This window comes from Labeo rohita, chromosome 25 (assembly GCF_022985175.1).
Source record: "Labeo rohita strain BAU-BD-2019 chromosome 25, IGBB_LRoh.1.0, whole genome shotgun sequence".
NCBI classification, from domain to species: domain Eukaryota; kingdom Metazoa; phylum Chordata; class Actinopteri; order Cypriniformes; family Cyprinidae; genus Labeo; species Labeo rohita.
In genome coordinates, this window is record NC_066893.1 from 21016563 (window position 1) to 21036371 (window position 19809).

The 19809-nt window shown below is 33.3% G+C and overlaps 1 long non-coding RNA gene across 1 annotated transcript in view; it reads right to left on the minus strand.

The window, feature by feature from the left end:
• Positions 1-1440: 1440 nt before the first annotated feature.
• The window catches only part of LOC127156799 (uncharacterized), a 59974-nt gene continuing 41605 nt past the window's right edge, over positions 1441-19809 (minus strand). Inside the window, exons 9-10 of the long non-coding RNA XR_007825785.1 lie at positions 5093-5214; positions 1441-2300 (exon numbers count right to left, since the gene is read on the minus strand). This is a non-coding gene — a long non-coding RNA (uncharacterized LOC127156799). The remainder of the gene's footprint in view (positions 2301-5092; positions 5215-19809) is intronic.

Here is a 19809-nt window from a genome sequence, read left to right on the forward strand (position 1 = left end):
TGGAACAGATGAACGTACGTACATTTTTTTATGATGCTAGTTTTGTTCGTGTCACGCTATAACTCTAATGCTCTCTGACATTTTACAATAAAGTACCATCTGCGCTACACCTAAACCTACCTGATACACTGTAAAAAAAATAAAAAAGTTCAACTTTTTCAACTTTTTACATTAAGTAACTTAAAATTTCAAGTTGACTAAACTAAAAACTAACAATTTTAAGTCAGCAGGATAAATTATTTTAAGTTGAAACTACTTTTTGGAACAATTTTTATTTTATTATTATTATTTTTTTTTTTTTTTTTTTTTTTTTATTTTTTTTTTTTACAGTTTATCGGGTAGGTTTAGGTGTGGTGCAGATGGTATGTTATTTTAAAACATCACAAAGCATTAGAGTTATAGCGACACTCAATGGACATTTCAAGTCAGAACTGTGGTGACATACAAAACCAATGTCAAATAAAACATACCATATGTACATTAATCTGCTCTGGGGGAAAAAAAACGAACACTCCTTTACCGCCACCTAGTGGACATTTCACACTGAATATGTCAGAAAACGTACATGGCGGTAGACTGTAAAAAATATGGACGAAGTGTCCGTGACATCACCCGTAGGTTTCTGAAGAGAATTTTTGAAGCTGTCTTGGAATCGCGTCACTTCACGTCACTAATCACAAATGGGCAAAGAGGCAGGACGTGGGTGGAGCTGGTTCCTGAAACCACGCCCGCCTAGCGTGATGGTGGTGACGACAGCGGCAATCCACTTGTCACTCAAGTGGCCACAACCTAAATTATGCAGAACTTTAAGGCTTAATATAATTTAAACGGATGAGTTATAAAAAAAAAAAAAAAAATCACCCGACATGAAGGGCAAAATTAGCTATATAGACCAAAACCACTTTTTGTACCAGGCTGTAAACTTTTTTTTTTCTGCTGTAAAGTTGGGCGTTTTAACATGGGGAGTCTAAGGGATTGACTCCCTTTTGGGGCCAGTCGATGAATTACAGTTTAAGATACTTCAGTGTTGGTTTCAATAGAGAGAGCTGGAGGTTGCCGCTTGGGCGGTACATATTTCGCATCTAGTGAAAAAGCCACATATCACATTGATATGACACTGAAGACACTGTAAAAAAAAAAAAAAAAAAAAAAAAAAAAAAAATATATATATATATATATATAAAACAACATCAATAATAATAAAAAAAATCTTAAATATGTTACTGTAATATTATCAGTCCAATATAAACAATGAGCCAAGAAATCTAAAATATTTAAAAATCAGAGCAGTAATTGCATCCAGTTCATTCATCTCACTGGACATGGAAGAGCAAGAGCACACAGCATTGTGGGAGACCGTATCCCATGCAGAAAGCTCTGTACGCTGCTCATTTTGCCAAATGTAGTAGATTATCTATGCATACTGTGTATTACATGCAGAGAAAATAGGCATACTGTGCATAGTATGCGCTAACATGCCAGGCCTTTGCACAAGCGTTATGGCCTTTATACACACTGACTGAGCTGCCACTACAGCCATCCTCTGCTCTTGCTGAGTGGGCGACAGCTTGTTTCTGCAGTTTGCATGCTGCGGTTGCCTCGCACACGCACCTGGACTGATAACGCTGTCGGCTCGTGTCACACAAGACCACTCCTGGCAAGAGCCACTCCTCTGACCGGCCAAGCAGATACAATGTCTGTCTCCAAACATTTGTTCCCGCTCTAATAGGGATGGCGATAGGCTCTCTGGGAACAGATTAGGACACTTTCAGCAGGCCAGGTTTTGCCCCGAGCCACGATGTCTTCACAGGCTTTATCAGCGGCGCCCTCGATGACAGCTTGTCCGTATGTTCATATTTTCGCCGGGACCGTTTAAGACCCCGTAATCCGAGGCCGTTTGAAGCGCAGTCATCCTGAGCGGCGTCTTCTTCATCTTTGACTCGCGCTAGTCCTGCTGTTGCAGTGGTAAGTGTTTAATGTGGCTGCGGTGGATTGTCTGGCCAAAACTAGGAAGCCAGCAAGCCCGGGAAAAGCACTTGCCAATGAGTTGTTTCCAAGTCGACGCTGTGTTACCGCCACCCGCCGAGGCAGGAAGGATGCCAGGGCTTCGGGATACGAACTTCAAACAATGCCATCTGAGGGCAGCGTCGACGAGAAAGCCATTCGCCGTGAACTCGCGATGCAGAGTTAAGCGTCGAAGATCAGCCCCGTTCCCAGATGGAGGAAGAGAACGGCTCGGGGGCTTAAACCTTTGGCGGTGTTACACAAAGACGAGTTTTCCAAGGCCCACGGCTGTTTATCTGAAGGCAAGAGAGCAGACAAATGGATTATGCTGAATGAATGAATTTCTCAATGGAAGAAAACATAAAGGGATTATGACACCGACGCTCCGTTTCATTGGTTGGCGTGTCGATCCCTACGTGCACGTGCGGAGACCTGGTGTTTAAAAAAAGGTGTTTTATTAACCACGCAAACCTGATTAAGGCAAAACCTTCCGGCAGGATATAACCAGCGGAGTGGGAGTGGGAGCAGGAGCATCGCGGCAAAGTCCCTCTGAGATTTGTCACTTCCGTAAATCAATTTCACGCCCGGCGAACGTACAAATATTGTAGACGATCAAAATATTTGTTTCTCAAGGAAATTTCTTTGAGGATCTCGCCACTTCGCTTTATCCTAGGGCTTAGGGGTATCTTTGAAGGCATCTCGAGCGGCCGTGTAAGAACAAAAATGTGAAATTACAAATACTGTGCCAACAAAGACAGCTCTTACTCATCCACTGAGCTAAATCTGTTTTACGAACACAGTTCATTTAGATTCATGTATTTAGATTAGATACATTTGGATGCATTTATTCATTTATTTATGTCATGTTCGGGGATGTGTGCGCAGCAGGGATGTGTGGCAGCCAAAATGTTAGTAATGGTTAATGGAATATGAATTTCTTAACTGTCTTTTTTTTTTTTTTTTTTTTTTTTGGCCTAACACAACACAGAATTTATTCATCATTATTTTTATTATTTATTTATTTATTTTTTATTTATTTTTTTTTACAAATAAGGTGATCAAATTCATCTTTAAAAATAATTTAAAAAATAAATAAATAATTGTGAAATAGTTTCTGTAACTTGTATTATTAATATTAAAATATTAATTATTAAAAATAAAATTATTAAATCTTATAATTATAAGTAAAATTAACTCTAAACAAAATAACATGGGCCCTTGATTTGCACAGTATATGTTGCTGGCTTCTGATGTGTTTTAAATAAATAAAAGAAGTATTAAATAATTATAATAATTAATAATAATAATAATAATAATAATAAATAAAAAATAATTAAATAATTTTTGTAACAATTTATTTGCCCAGTGTTTGTTTTAATAATTATACAAATATTAATTACAAACTATTTAATATTAAAAATAGCATTATTATTAAAAAAATACAAGTTACAAAAACAATGCAACATTTTAGTATTTAGTATATAATAATAATAAAAAAAAATAATTAATTATTTTAAATAACAATAAAATATATATTTTAAACAATGTCTTTGCCCAGTGTTTATTTTAATTATACAAATATTATTAGAAACTATTATTATTGAAATTGTATTATTATTAAAAATACTATTTAATAATTATTAAAAATAGTATTATTGTTTAAATATACAAGTTATTGTTATTATTAACATTTAACATAATTAAAAATAAAGTCATTAAATGATTAAATTATTACAAATAAAATAAACACTAAACAAAATTAAGTGAGCAGTTGATTTGCCCAGCATATGTTGTTAACTTCTTTTTTAAATAAAGAGAAGTATTATTATTATTATTATTATTATTATTGTTGTTGTTATTTAATAAATACTAATAATACTAATAATACTAATAATACTAATAATACTAATAATACTAATAATTTATTTTAAATAACAGCAAAATATTTTTTTGAACAATGTATGTGCCCAGTGTTTATTTTGATAATTATACAACTATTATTAGTATGATTATAAATACATAAATAAATAAATAGTATACTTATTAAAAAGTTATTATTAGTATTATTACCATTTAACAGACTTATTAAAAATAATAAAGTTATTAATTGGTTAAAAGTAAAATAAACACTAAACAAAATTAAGTGATTTGCCGTTGATTTGCCCAGCATATGTTGTTAGCTTCTGATGTGTTTTAAATAATAATAGTAATAATATAATAGTAATTACAATTATTAAATTATTTTAAATAAATTATAAAATAATTAAACAATAGTAATAATTCAATTATTTGAAATTAAAAATAAAATAATTAAATAAAATACATTTTATTTTAAACAATCCATTTGCCCAGTGCTTACTTAATTACTTATACAAATATTAATCCTAAACTATGTAATATTCATAAAAAAGTGTTACTATTAAAAATACAAGTTGCAAAAAAAAAAAAAAAAAAAAAAATCCACGTTTTACTTGTTGTTGTTAATTTAAAAACATTAGAAGGTAACATCATTTGAAAATGGATCTCTTTAAAATTTGAAAACAGTTCACTTATTTGCATTGCTGTTTTCTGCTGTACATACCAGAACAGGCCGGTTTAGAACCACTTTTGTAAAGACTTCCTCTTTTATTGCTTTTTGGAAATCAGGGATTCAATAATGATTCATTAATGTCTAGACTAGGTAAGGGAATAAGCTGATTTTTAGACCTGATAACTTGCACCTTCTTTGAACTCCAAACCCAAGAAATGTCTCTCCCAAATTGAACCAGATATAGTTCATGAAGCCTTCACACACACACACACACACACACACACACACACACAAAAAAAAAAAAAACATCACAAGGACAACCAGCCGAATGATGAAATGCATCGATTTCTTTGTAATTCTTGTGATCTCCATTTTTGGATCCACCACGAAAAGTGGATGTTTTTGAGGAAATAATGGATAAATGCTATTTGCATTGCTTTGTTTGTAAAAGAAAGGGTAATTAGGTTAGAGGGAGAGAAGACACCGCATCTGGCACTGAACGAGAATCTCTGTGTATGTGATTAGTTGCCAAGAGGGTCCCCAGATGGCATCTATTACCTGCGTGCATTAATTAAAGATCCAAGCGCGGACCCCATTAAAGCTCAGAGTGGCCCCGAGGACACACGTGTGTATATGTTCTGGAGATTTGAACTTCACTGAAGATGCTTTTCATGCACACACTGGAATGAAAGCAAAGGACTGATGAAATAAAGAAGGCGGGAAAAGAAAGAACACATTTTGAACACTGTGGACGTGTTTCAAACATAACACATTATGTTTTTATGTCAGAGAACAGTGAAAAACCTTTCAAGTCCTGCATTGCTTTATTTAGTTCATTTACTCACCTGTTCCAAACCTGTGACTTTCTTTCTTCTATTGAGCACATAATTAGTGTTTTTGAAGACTCAAAGAATGGCGACTTGAGCTTTTAAACTCAGAAAAAGACACAAAAGCTTTATGAAATAGTGACTCATGAAATGTATATCAGATCCTTTGAAGTCGCACACACTTCATTTATTGGCATAGATGGTTCTATTAGGAACCTTTGACATTCATGTAAACTTTCCATTCCACAAAATGTTCTTTTTAGTCTGAAAAAGACTATTTAGATTATTAAAATGTTCATACACTCTTAAGAGTAAAGATTCTTATTTGGCATTGATGGCTCCAAGAAGAACCATCATCATCCATTTTTGCAACCTCTAAAACATGGTTCTTTTAAGAACTGTTCAGTGAAACATTCTTTGGGGAACCTACAATGGTTAGTTGTTCTTCAGAGGTACTGCTGTGAATACCCACTTTTGGAAGCTTTATTTTTAAGAGTCTAAGAAAAACTTGGTTCTTTTAAGAACTGTTCAGAGCAGGGGTGCTCAACCCTGGTCCTGGAGATCGACTTTCCTGCAGAGTTCAGCTCCAACCCTGACCAAACACACCTGAACCAGCTAATTAGGATCTCAAGGAGCACTTGATAATTATAGACAGGTGTGTTTGATTAGGGTTGGAACTAAACTCTGCAGGAAAGTCAATCTCCAGGAACAGGGTTGGGCACCCCTGGTTTAGTGCAAGGTTCTTTGGGGAACCTAAAATGGTTCCCCAAAAGTTCTTCATCTGTGGTTCCATGAAGATCCTTTAATGTCCATGGAATCTTACCATTCCACAAAAGGATCTTTAGAGTGGAAAAAGATTCTTCAAATTATTAAAATGTTCTTAAAAGTAAAGGTTCTTAATTGCCATTGATGGTTCCATGAAGAACCATTACCATCCACTTTTGGAACCTCTAAAACATGATTCTTTTAAGAACTGTTAGTGAAATGTTCTCTGGGAAACCATTTTTAAAATGGTTCCATGATGAACCTTTAACGTTCAATCGTTTTGTGCCACAAAAGGTTCTTTATAGTGGAAAAAGGTTCTTTAGATTATTAAAATGTTCCTCACACTAAGAAAAAATGTAGGTATTTTAAGAAATGTTCAGTCAAAGGTTCTTTGAGGAACCTGAAAAGGGTTTAAAATGTTCTTCACAGCAATGGCATAGAAGAACCATTTTAGGTTCCACAAAGAACCATTCAGTCAAATGTTCTTTAAAGAACCATCTCTTTCTTACCTTTTTATAATCTGAAGAACCTTCTTTTGCCACAAAGAACCTTTTGTGAATCAGAAAGGTTCTTCAGATGTTAAAGTTTCTTTATGGAACCATTTAGACAAAAAAGGTTCTTCTATGGCATTGTGAAGCACCTTTATTTTTAGCACTGCTGTGAAAGCACGCTTTCAGAAGCTTTATTTTTAAGAGTGTAAAACTTGGTTCTATTTGGTTCTGGAACTATTGATTGAAAGGTTCTTTTGGGAACTTAAAATGGTTTCCTAATGGTTCAACATCTATGGTTCCATGAAGATCATTTAACGTCAATGGAATCTTACCATTCCATAAAATGGTTCCAAGAAGAACCTTTAACATTCCTGGAATCTTACCATTCGACAAAAGGTTCTTTAGATTATTAAAATGTGTTTTTTTTTTTTTTTTTAATAAAGAATAGTTGTTTGAAAGGTTCACTGGGGAACGTAAGATGGTTTCCTAATAGTTCTCCATCTGTGCTTCCACGTCAATGGAATCTTACTATTCCACAAAACCATCCACATTCCATTCTTCTTAAAAATAAAGGCTCCAAAGGGGTGTTTTTGTGGTGATGCCAGAGAGGAACAATTTTTGGTTCCCTAAAGAACCTTTTAGCAACCAGTTCTTCAATTAACCACTTTGAAGAAGATTGTAAGCATCTAAAGACCCTTTTTCCACTAAAGAACCTTTTCTGCTTTTGAAAAGTTCCATAGATGTTCAAAGTTCTTTATGGAACAATCAATGCCAATAAAAGACCTTTTTAAGAGTGAATGGTTCTCCATCTATGGTTCCTTGAAGAACCTTTAACATCCATGGAATCTTTTCATTCCACAAATGGTTATTACAATTGTTTCAACAGGTTCTTTAGATTATTTTTCTTCATTATTGTTCTTAATGTTCTTCACACTAAGAAAAATGTGGTTCTTTTAAGAACCGTTTAGTGAAAGGTTCTTTGGGGAACCTAAAATAATTCATGAAGATTCTTTAATGTCAATGGAACCCTTTTTTAAGAACCTATTTTGGAATTCCTTATTTGAAGAACTCTTAAATGAAAGGTTCTTTGGGGAACCTAAAATAGTTCCCAAATGGTTCTCCATCTATGGTTCCATGAAGAAACTTTAACATTCATTGAGTCTTTTCATTCCACAAAAGGTTCTTTAGATTATTCAGATGTTTTTCACACTAAGAAAATTCTTCTGTGGCATTACTGCAAAATCCCCACTTTTGAAACCTTTATTTTTAAGAGTGTAAGAAATACATGATTCTTTAAGAACTCTTAGATGAAAGGTTCTTTGGGGAACCTAAAATAGTTAGTTCTCCATCTACGGGTCCATGGAGAATCTTTAACATCCATAGAATCTTTTCATTCCACAAAAGGTTCTTTTTAATTTAAACAGGTTCTTTAGATTATTAAATTATCTAAACCTGAAAAGAAAAATTTGGTTCTTTAAAGAACTGTCCAGTGTAAGGTTCTTTGGGGAACCAAAAATGACCCAAGAAAAGCTCCTTTTGGAAGTGTTTTGCATCTAGTGTATTTGCGTCTTTCTCTGTTGAGCAGTAAAATGCAGTTTCTTGTTGTACAGTCTAAAGCCTCTTAGCTTTCAGGTATCAATTACCTCCAAATGCACCAAAATGCAACAGTTTTCTGTTTATCACAGATTTAGCACATCAACGGTGGTTTTTCAGAGGACTCAGATGTTGTTTTCCCCCAGTAAGCTCTTGGCAGATCGCTGGGGTTCGGCGGCGTGTGGGTTCACATTCGCCGTCTCTTAATCTCTCCTGGCACTTGTGTTTTTACAGATAAAACAAACACGTGTAAATCTGCTCGTAAAAACGCACCCATATCATGCACTTGACGTGCGTGACTTTACGTCAAATCTTAAACTGCGTAACGTAACCTCTTCAATAACCCTATTCGAGTAAAGCAGTCTGTTGTACATGCTGAAAACGAGATGTGATGTTTAAGTCAGGAAAAACAGATGGTAAATCACTCTGTACTCCACAGTGACTGCAGAGAGTGACAATATAGAAGTTTAATATAGATATTGTGATAATGATAGTCTGACCCTCACTGAAGTGAACAATTCAAACGCATACAAACCACCTACTAAAAAACACCTTTTAAGTCTAAGGTTAATTATTTAACACAATACCTCATATTCCATTACATTTGATGAGATATTTATGTATAGAGAGAGAAAAAAAGACAACTGGATCTGTGAATATACAAGGACAGAAGGTTAATTATATAACACAATTATTATAACCCAGTATATAACATGATATAATGATAATCTGCTGTGCAAAACAAATTGACTACTTTATTTTAGTATCTCAATGATAGCAATGTGTTAATATTTTGACGCATTGTGAATATGATGAATTAGGTTCTCTGTTTTATATATTTATTTAATAAATTATCTATGTTGGCACCAGTAGCCTCGTGGTATAGCGGCGTTGTGCTGCGGGCGTCCCGAGTTCGAATCCCACCCTCTTCTCTCTCTCCCATTTCGCTATCTAAGTAAAGGCATAAAAATGCCAAAAATAAATCTTAAAAACAAACAAATAAATGATCTATAATATTTGTATTGTTTTATAGTTTATGACTTGCAATTTAATAAGTATGGATGTATAATATTAATTTATTTAATGATTATTTATTTTCTAATATATTTTAAATTCAATTCAATTATTTTAAACGTAATAATAAAAAAAAAAAACTAATTTAAAATTAAAATGAAATTCAATTTAATGGTTGGAACGATACATTCACGGCTTGTAAATTTTCCCAATCCACTTGCTATTCGTTAGGTTTGGCCAAAAGTTAATTTTGGATTGTGTGTGTGTGTGTGTGTGAGGGGGGCGTAAAGGGTTCGACAAAACACAGCTGTTTAGCCAAAGATAACAAACTGTCACAGTGTAGGTAACATGCAGAGGGCCACTGTAGCATTCATTTGCTAATTCCTCATCTTATTTCCACAGCACACAGCGATTTTTCTTTTTTTCCTCAGCCTCTATTTTTGTAAATAATATCACTTGTTTTTGTGTCAGGATGGGAAATATGGAAATTTATAAGCGCTTTGAAGCGCTCTGGTAACAGTGGGTTTCCACCTATTCCTGTGTGACAGGAAGTGAAAAGACGGCAGGAGGTGGACAATATCCAGCACCCCTCCCTCTCGGCCCGAAAAAAAGCTGTCGCTCTCCTCCTTGTGCGTCTGTCTCCCTCGCACGAGGAAAATGAGATTACTTTTGACAATGACTGATGGGCTAGCCATGAATACATTTGTTACTGAAAATGAAAATCCCTGTTAAATCTCATTTTAATGAGCAATGTGGACGGTGGACACCGAATTTTTGTTCAATGGCAGCAGCGTGGGCTGTCTTTGTGTCGTCGCTTAAATATTCATAGAGGAACGTCGAAACTCATTCAACATTCATGTTTTGGGCCGCTGTGAAGAACCGCATATTTGGAAGTTGATCAAAAACTTGGGTCGCGAAGATAAAGTTGCCAATATTTCAGACGATTTTACAGTTAATTAAATCAGCTTTTCCATTAGGCATATAATTATTTAAACAGTCTAATAGTATATTTAGTGCTTGAAAGATTAAAGGGAACTGAACGTGTTTCTAATAAATGCTGTTTTTTCAAACTTTCTATTCATCAAACAATTTCTTGGAAAATATTTAAATAAGTTTTTCTTATTTACATGCTAATTCATTAATATCCTCTTAATATTACTTTCTTTTATATTTAAAGTCAACTTTGTGTTAATGTACACTGGCATTCAAAAGTTTGGGATCAGTAAGATTTTTATTGTTTCTTAAAAAAGTCTCTTATGCTCACCAAGGCTGCAGTTATTTGACCCAAAATACAGAAAAAACAGTAATATTGTGGAACATTATTACAATTTCAAATATCTGTTTATTATTTAAATATAGTTTAAATTATAATTTATTCTTGTGATGCGAAGTTGAATTTTCATCAGCCATTACTCCAGTCTTCAATGTCACATGATCCTTCAGAAATCATTTTAATATGCTGATTTATTATTATTATTATTATTTTGTTGTTGTTGTTTTAGAACCTGTGATACATTTTTCAGGATTTTTTGATGAATAAAAAGTTAAAAAGCATTTATTCAAAAAAAAGAATAACAAAGTAAATCTTTACTGTCACATTTTTATTAATGTAACATCCTTGCTGAATAAAAAATGAATTTCTTTAAAAAATAAATAAATATTTTATTTTGTTTTGCTGACCCTAAAAGTTTGAATGGTAGTGTATATTGTTAAAAAAAATGCATTTCGAATAAATGCTGTTGAACATTTTTTTTATTCCTTAAAGAATCCTGAAAAAACTATCACAGGTTACAAAAAAATCAAACAAAAATGGTTATATATAAAACAGATATATAAATCAGTATATTATAATGATTTCTGAAAGATCATGTGACATTTAAGACTGAAGTATGATGCTCAAAATTAAGATTTGTATCACAGGCATAAATTATATTTTAAAATATATTAAAACAGAAACCAATTAGTTTAAATCGCAATAATATTTCACAATATTACTGTTTTTTTCCTGTATTTTTGATCAAATAAATGCCTTGAGCATAAAAAACTTTTTTAAAAAAAACTTACTGATCCCAAACTTTTGAACAGCAGTGTATAAGATTATATGTGGCATAATTTGAAAGTTTGGTGATTGTGTCACCTATTTGCTGAAGGTTTTTTGCATTAACGGAAAGGTGAAGTTTTACAGTCAACATCTGTCTGCAATTTGACGACAGCATGTATGAAATGTATCCGTGTCCCCATCTTCATTCTCCTTGGCGGAGGGCGGAGAATGATGACAGGGCTTGTTTTGAAGGGCTGCCGTGGGGTGAAGATGGATTGGCTTGTCATCCATTGGGGACTTGACAACGTTGATGCTTGTCAGGTTGGTGTCAGAGATGGGATTGGCGGGGGGGGGGGGGGGGCATGCCTCATGAAGGGGGAAAAGGGAAGCTTTGGGGCACACAGAGGAGACGTAGCGGGGAGGAGAAACTGAACAATCATGTTTGTAAGACACCTCAGGCCACACATAAAATGTGGTGAGCTTTGGTCTACAGAATGTGTAAGGTAGTCCAATGTTTGCCTAATATGTATATATTTTTTTTTATAATGAATTTAGTTTTATTATACACTACTGGTTATGTTTTTTTTTTTTTTTTTTTTTTTTTTACATTTTGACATAAGTCTCATTTACTCCTGAATAAAAAAAAAAAGTTAATTGCAACTTTACATCTCACAATTCTGACTTTTTTTTCCCTCAGAATTGTGAGATATAAACTTGCACTTGCAAGTTATAAAGTAAGAACTGCGACATATAAACTCACAATTCTGACTGTTTTTCTCAGAATTGCGTGATATAAACTCACTGTTCTGACTTTTTTTTTTAGAAATGCATGATACAAACTTGCAAAAGTGAGTTAGTCAAAAATACGAAATATAACTCAATTCAGACTTGTTTCTCACAAACGCAAGTTTATATCTCACAATTCTGACTTATTTTCTTAGAACTGTGATATAAACTCACTATTCTGACTTTTTTCTCAGAAATGCATGATACCAACTTGCAGTAGTGAGTTATAGAGTCAGAAATGCGAAATATAAATCACAGTGCTGAGTGTTTTTCTCAGAATTGCATGACAGACTCACAATGCAGATTTTTTTCTTGTAAATGTGAGTTTAAATTTCACAATTCTGAGTTATTTTCTTATAACTACATGATATAAACTCACAATTCTAACTTTTCTTGCAAATACAAGTTTGGATCTCGCAATTCTGACTTATTTTCTTAGAACTGTGTGATATAAACTCACAATTCTGACATTTTTCTCAGAAATGCATATAAACTTGGAAAAGTGAGTTAGTCAAAAATGCGAAATATAACTCACAATTCAGACTTTTTCCTTACAAATGAAAGTTTATTTCTCAATTCTGACTTTTTCTCAGAAAACTTGCAAAAGTGAGTTATACTCAAAAATGCATCATGTAAATGTGCAATTCTGACTTTTTCTCAGAAATATGTGAAAAAATGTGCAATTCTGACTTTTTTTTTTTTTTTTTTTTTTTTTGCAAATGTGACTATATCTCGCAATTCTGACTTTTTTTCTCTTGGAAATTCGAGTTTATATCTTGAAATTCTGACTTTTTCTCTCAGAATAACGTGATCTAAACTTGCAGTTCTGACTTTTTCTATCAGAATCACGTGATATAAATTCGCAATTCTGACTTTTTTCTTGCAAATGCAAGTTTATATCTCGCAATTCTGACTTTTTTTCTGAGAATTACATGATATAAACTTGCAATTCTAACTTTTTTCTTAGAATTGCGTGATATAAACTCGTAATTCTTACTTTTTTTCTCAGTTACATGATAAACTCACAATTCTGACTTTTCTCACAATTGCAAGTTAACATCTTGCAATTTAGATTTTTTTTTTCTCAGAATTGTGATATAAATTCATGAATTCATGATACTTTTACTTCAAACTCACTAAATTCCAGCCTCCGTCCAATCAGAAGTACCAGTACTTACATAGAAACCTATACAAAGTAGCCAGAAAGAAATGCTCATTTTAAAGAAATACATGGATTTAGAGGCTTTTGCACCTGAACACTTCATTTATTATTATAGGACTTACACCGCAGTTTATGTCACAAACTTGGAGAAAAAAAAAAAAAAATAGGATCACTTTCCAGCAAGTTCATTACTACATTTGCTCTCTTTGCAAGAGCAGCATCCCCCCCGATGAACGGCAAACAAGCATCACAGGCTACACGTGTGGTGACCCGTGGAGCGTATTTCACACGAGCAAATGGACGGCAAATACCCAGTGAATCATTTAGGCCAAAAGGATAATCAATATCTTTCTCCAGATCGTGGGCCGAAAGCGGTCCCCAGTCGGGTCTTATCCTGACGGTGCGTCGTCTTATGGCTTCACTCCAAATGGATTCTTTCAGCTATATCTCAAAGTATAACCCATTACATGTGGATTTCTCTCCCACCATAAACCACTCTCAGTTTTGTTGTGGTTTCTTCACCCCACCTTGATCTTGGGAGATGTAAGGGAATTTAAAATATTAGAGAGGAGTGAAAGAAATACGAGAAGTTCATTAGTATTTATTAGGTATGTACAAGGTGCTATCAAAGATCGGACAGATTTCTGGCGCTTAAAAGAGATTTAAGTGGGTTAAAGCGTTCTTTGATAATGGAAGATGTAAAATATCACCCTTATTGAGATGCATGTGAGCGAGCTTGTCGTTGTGATCCTATAATTGGACGCCTAGAGTCTTTTGAATTCTCACAAAGGCCACGACAGGGAAATATGACATCTTTGAATCATTTTAGTGAGTCGGTTTTCACTTATGAATCATCGGAACAAACTGATTCTGTTGTTTGTTATATTAAACCAGAATTATTTTCAAAGAACTGGTTCATTCAGACATCTGTGTGAATCAAAGCAGTCTGAAGCAGTCTGGGCTGTTTATAAAGAATTTAAAATTCATTATAAGTTTATTATGAGTTTAGAACAAACCCCAAACCACTAATTTTTGAGAAATATCAATGCAATGCTGCCTGAAAAGCACTGTAATAATTTTGAATTTCAAGAAAAAGTAATCACTATGGGATATAAAGCCAAAATCTCAATTCCCTCTTCCACGCTGATTTTTGTGGCCATTGTTTCTTTGGTCTCTGATAAACACTGACAATATTGGGGTCTGCAGTCGGGCTGATTAGAAACAATAATGAAATACCTGCTTGAGAAAACCCTGCTTTAATACTCCATAACACATGAAAGAACCAGAATGCTCTCAGAAGCCCTCCATCAAAGCATATATTATTGCCTCATATCTCTTTCATGCTTGTTTTATGGCTCTTGCATTAATTGCTGTTTATTTTTTCTCCACAATAAATGAAGCTGCGCTTAGAGAGTCTAAGAAAGGTAATGTGCCAAAAACAATGTCACAACAACACTGATGAGCTGATGAAATAGTGCTTTCTCATCAGTTTCTGTTGTTCGACAAACCACACTTTCAATGTAGTTTTAATGAGTATGTCATTAATTTTTTCACTGAACCGACTCGTTCAGTAAAGACAGATTAATTGAGGAAATAAACAAGTGATTGGGTCACTGAATCACTGAACTGATTCATTCAATACACATGGATTCAATCAGGAAAGAAACAAGTGGTTAAGTCGCTGAATCACTCACTGATCCAATTCGTTTAATAAACGTGGATTCATTCAGGAAATAGAAATGACTCGGTCACTAAATCACTCAGTGAAACAATTTGTTCAATAAATATGGATTAATTCAGGAAAGAAATAAGCGAAATCACTCACTGAACCAATTTGTTCAATAAACACAGGTTCATTTAGGAAATAAAAATGTGATTGGGTCGCTGAATCACTCACTGAACCAATTTGTTCAATACACTTGTATTCACTCAGAAAATAAACACAATTGGGTCACTAAATCACTCATTGAACTGATTCATTTAATCAACACAGATTAATTCAGGAAATAAACAAGTGATTGGGTCACTGAATTAATCACTGAACCAATTTGTTCAATACACAGGGATTCATCCATGAAATAAATGCAACTAAATCACTCACTGAAACGATTTGTTCAACAAACAGATTCATTCAGGAAAGAAACAAGTGATTAACTCACTCACTCAGTGATCCAATTCATTTAATAAACATGGATTAATTCAGGAAATAAAAATGTGATTGGGTCGCTGAATCACTCACTGAACCGATTTGTTCAGTACACATGAATTCGTTCAGGAAACAAGTGATTGGGTCACTGAATCAATCCCTGAACCAATTTGTTCAATACACAGGGATTCATTCATGAAATACATGTAACTGAGTCACTAAATCACTCACTGAACTGATTTGTTTAACAAACAGATTCATTCAGGAAAGAAACAAGTGATTAAGTCACTGACTCACTCACTGAACTGATTCATTCAATAAACAGGTTCATTCAGGAAATAAAAACATGACTGGGTAACTGAATCACTCACTGAACTGATTTGCTCGATAAACACAGATTTATTCAGGAAATACACGTGATTGATTCATTCAATAAACTCACCCACTGAACTGATTTGTTTAATAGACACAGATGCATTCAGGAAATAAGCACATGATTGGGTCACTGAATCACTCACTAAACTGATTCATTCAATAAACACTAATTCTTTCAGGGAAATAAAAACATGATTGGGTCACTGAATCACTCACTGAACTGATTTACTCTATAAATACGAACTCATTTAGGAAATAAACGTGATTGAATCACCCACTGCACTGATCAGTTTAATAAACACTATGCATTCATGAAACAGACACGTGATTGGGTCACTGAATCACTCACTTAACTAATTCAATAAACACAGATTCATTTAGAAAACAGGCACGTAATTGGGTAAATGAATCACTCACTGAACTGATTTGTTCAACAAGCACAGATTCATTTAGGAAATAAACATGTGACTGAGTCACTGAATCGCTAACCCGATTTGTTCAATTAACATGGATTAATTCAGGAAATAAAAACATGACTGGGTCACTGAATTACTCACTGAACTGATTCATTCAATAAACAGGTTCATTCAGGAAATAAAAACATGACTGGGTAACTGAATCACTCACTGAACTGATTTGCTCGATAAACACGGATTCATTCAGGAAATACACGTGATTGAGTCACTGACTCACCCACTGAACTGATCTGTTTCATAATCACGGATGCATTCAGGAAATAAGCACATGATTGAGTCACTGAATAACTCACTGAACCGATTCATTTAATACACATGGATTCATTTAGAAAATTAATGTATTTGAGTCACTGAGTCCCTCACTGAACCAATTACTTCAATACACACCGGAGTCATTCAAGAAATACACACGTGATTGGGTCACTGAATCACTCATTGAACTGATTTGTTCAATAAACACAGATTCATTTTGAAAATAGACACGTGAGTGAGTCACTGAATCACTCACTAACCCGATTTGTTCAATAAACACAGATTCATTCAGGAAATAAACATGTGATTGGGTCACTGAATCGATTCTTTTAATTCATTCAGGAAAACGTGATTAGTCACCAAATCACTCATTGAACCAAACTGTTCAACACATTAATTCAATGAAACAAATAACTGTGAGTGAATCACTGAAACACTTACTCAAATGACATGACAAACTGATTAATTTACTAGCACTAAATTCATTATAAAGAACAATAAAAAGCCAAACAGTGAAGAGCAGGACAAGCTGCTGTGTTGATAATAGGGCTGCAACGATTAATCGAACGATGTCGTGAGGCGCGTTTAGTCAATGAAGCCGGTGCTTTGATTAGTAGTAAAGCTCCATCACGTGCGTTCAGTACACAGAGCAAGTAATACACAGAGTCGTAAAGCACTGACAAGCTACACCAAATTCGCGCTCAAAATCGAATTCGATTTTGCGCGCGATTTGGCGTAGCTTGTCAGTGCTTTACGGCTCTGTGTATTACTTGCCGCTCCAGCTGAACGCACGTGATGGAGCTTTACTACTAATCAAAGTACCGGCTTCATTGACTAAACGCGCCTCACGACATCGTTCGATTAATCGTTGCAGCCCTAGTTGATAATAATGCTGTCTTTTCCACCTATCCTTTCTAATCAAATCTTCTTCACTACATGTTCCCACGTATCCTTTTTTCATTATACTACTTCCCTTTCTATTCTTCTCTAACATTTTTATGTTCTTTGCTCTAATAACCGCTAGGGACTCACTTAATTAGTGGGTGTCAACTTCGAATGCAAGCATGTTGTATCATTTGTCTATGGCGGGAATTAGTGGACAGCTGTACTAATAGCCTCTTGCTCGCTGTCGTAACAAGACGCAGTATAGGGGACGTGAGGTCTTTAGATTGAACAGTTTTATGGCCTGATGGACTCTTTGATAAGACGCCCCTAATGGGCTTGATCCATCTCAAGACAAACCCTGTGCCTCTTTAATTGCTTTTGAAGTGTTCAGTCACTAATGAATGAGAATTGGCTTCATTATAAAGATGTCAAGACAACAGATTCACTTAGAGTGCAAGTTCCCTGCTCAAACACACTGAAATTATTTATCTGGAGCTTGCCTCAATCCATAGGTCCTTTAATAATAATACTAATATGTCTTCATACATATTATGGTTCAATAGATTGGGTTTGTACAATTTTTTAAAAGAAATTAATACTTTTATCCAACAGACTCATTAAATTGATGAAAAGGGACAGTAAAGACATTTATAATGTTACAAAAAGATTCATATTTCAGTTAAATTCTGTTCTTTTGAACCTTGTATTCATAAAAGAATCCTCAGAAAATTTTTGCATGGTTTGCTTTAAAATATTAAATAGCACATCTGTTTTCAACATCGATAATAATATAAAATGTTCCTTAAACAGCAAATCAGCATATTAAAATGATTTCTGAACGATCATGCGACACTGAAGACTGGATTAATGATGCTGAAAATTTAGCTTTGCATAACAGGAATAAATTTCATTTTAAAATTTAAATGTAACGATTAATCGTTTGATTAATCAAACGAATAATCATGAAGTTTGTATTTATGTAATATATGTGTGTACTGTGTATATTTATTATGTATATAAATACACACATGCATTAATATATTTAATAAAATATATTTATATAGAGTTTTTACATTTATATGAGTGTTGTGCAATGATTAATCACGATTATAAGCATCCAAAATAAAAGTTTAATATATGTGTGTACATTTACTATGTATATTTAAACACACACATACAGTATATATGTTGAAAATATTTACATGTATATATTTTTATTGTTATAATTAATATTATATACAAATACATTTAATAAACAACATTTTTCTTCTATATATTCATGCACGTGTTTGTATTTATTTATGCATTATAAATGCATTACAGTACACACTTATTTTGGATGCGATTAATCATTGCAGAACACTAATTTATATATAATATATTTTCTATATAAATATAACAGTTTTATTAAATATATACATGCAAGTTGTGTGTGTGTGTGTGTGTGTATAGCCCTAATTCAGGAAAAAAAAAAGTTTTACCGTATTTAAAAAAAAAAAAAAAAAAAAAAAAAGCAAAGGAGACTACAAAAATATTAATTTTCCCAACCTCCCAAACCTTTAAACTAGTGCTGTCAATTGATAAGCAAAGGATACTACAAAAAAAAAAAAAGTAACTCATATTTTTGCAATTACTCATGATTAATTGTGATTAATAACATCCAAAATAAAAGTTTGTTTACATAATATGTGTGTGTATTGTGTATGTGTATTATGTAAATATAAATACACACATGCATGCATACATATATATGTGTGTGCGATAAATATACAAAGTACACACACATATATAACACAGACTTTTATTTTGGATGCGATTAATCATGACTGATCATGACTAATAGTTTGACAGTCCTATTTCAAATAGAAAACAGTTATTATAAATTGTAATATTTCACAATATCACCGTTTATTAATATCTTCCCAACCTCATATTTTGAAAATATTTACATGTATTTACATGTATATATTTGTAATATAATTAATATTATATACAAATACATTTAATATACAACATTTTTCTTCTATATGTTCATGCACGTATTTGTATTTATTTATGCATTATAAATATACACAGTACACACTTATTATGTGATTAATCGTTGCAGAACACTAATTTATATATATTTTATATATAAATATAAAAATTTTATTAAATATATACTGTGTTGTGTGTGTGTGTGTGTGTGTGTGCGTATATATATATATATATATATATATATATATATATATACACACACACACACACAAACCTTTATTTTGGATGCAATAAATCACGATTAATTGTGATTAATCATTTGACAGCCCTAATTCAAGAAGAAAAAAGTTTTACTGTATTTTTAAAAAAAAAATATTAAAAATTGCAGTCTTCATAAGCAAAGGATACTACAAAAATATTAATCTTCCGAATCTCAAAGGTTTAAACTAGTGCTGTCAATCGATAAAAAAAAAAAAATCATTCAA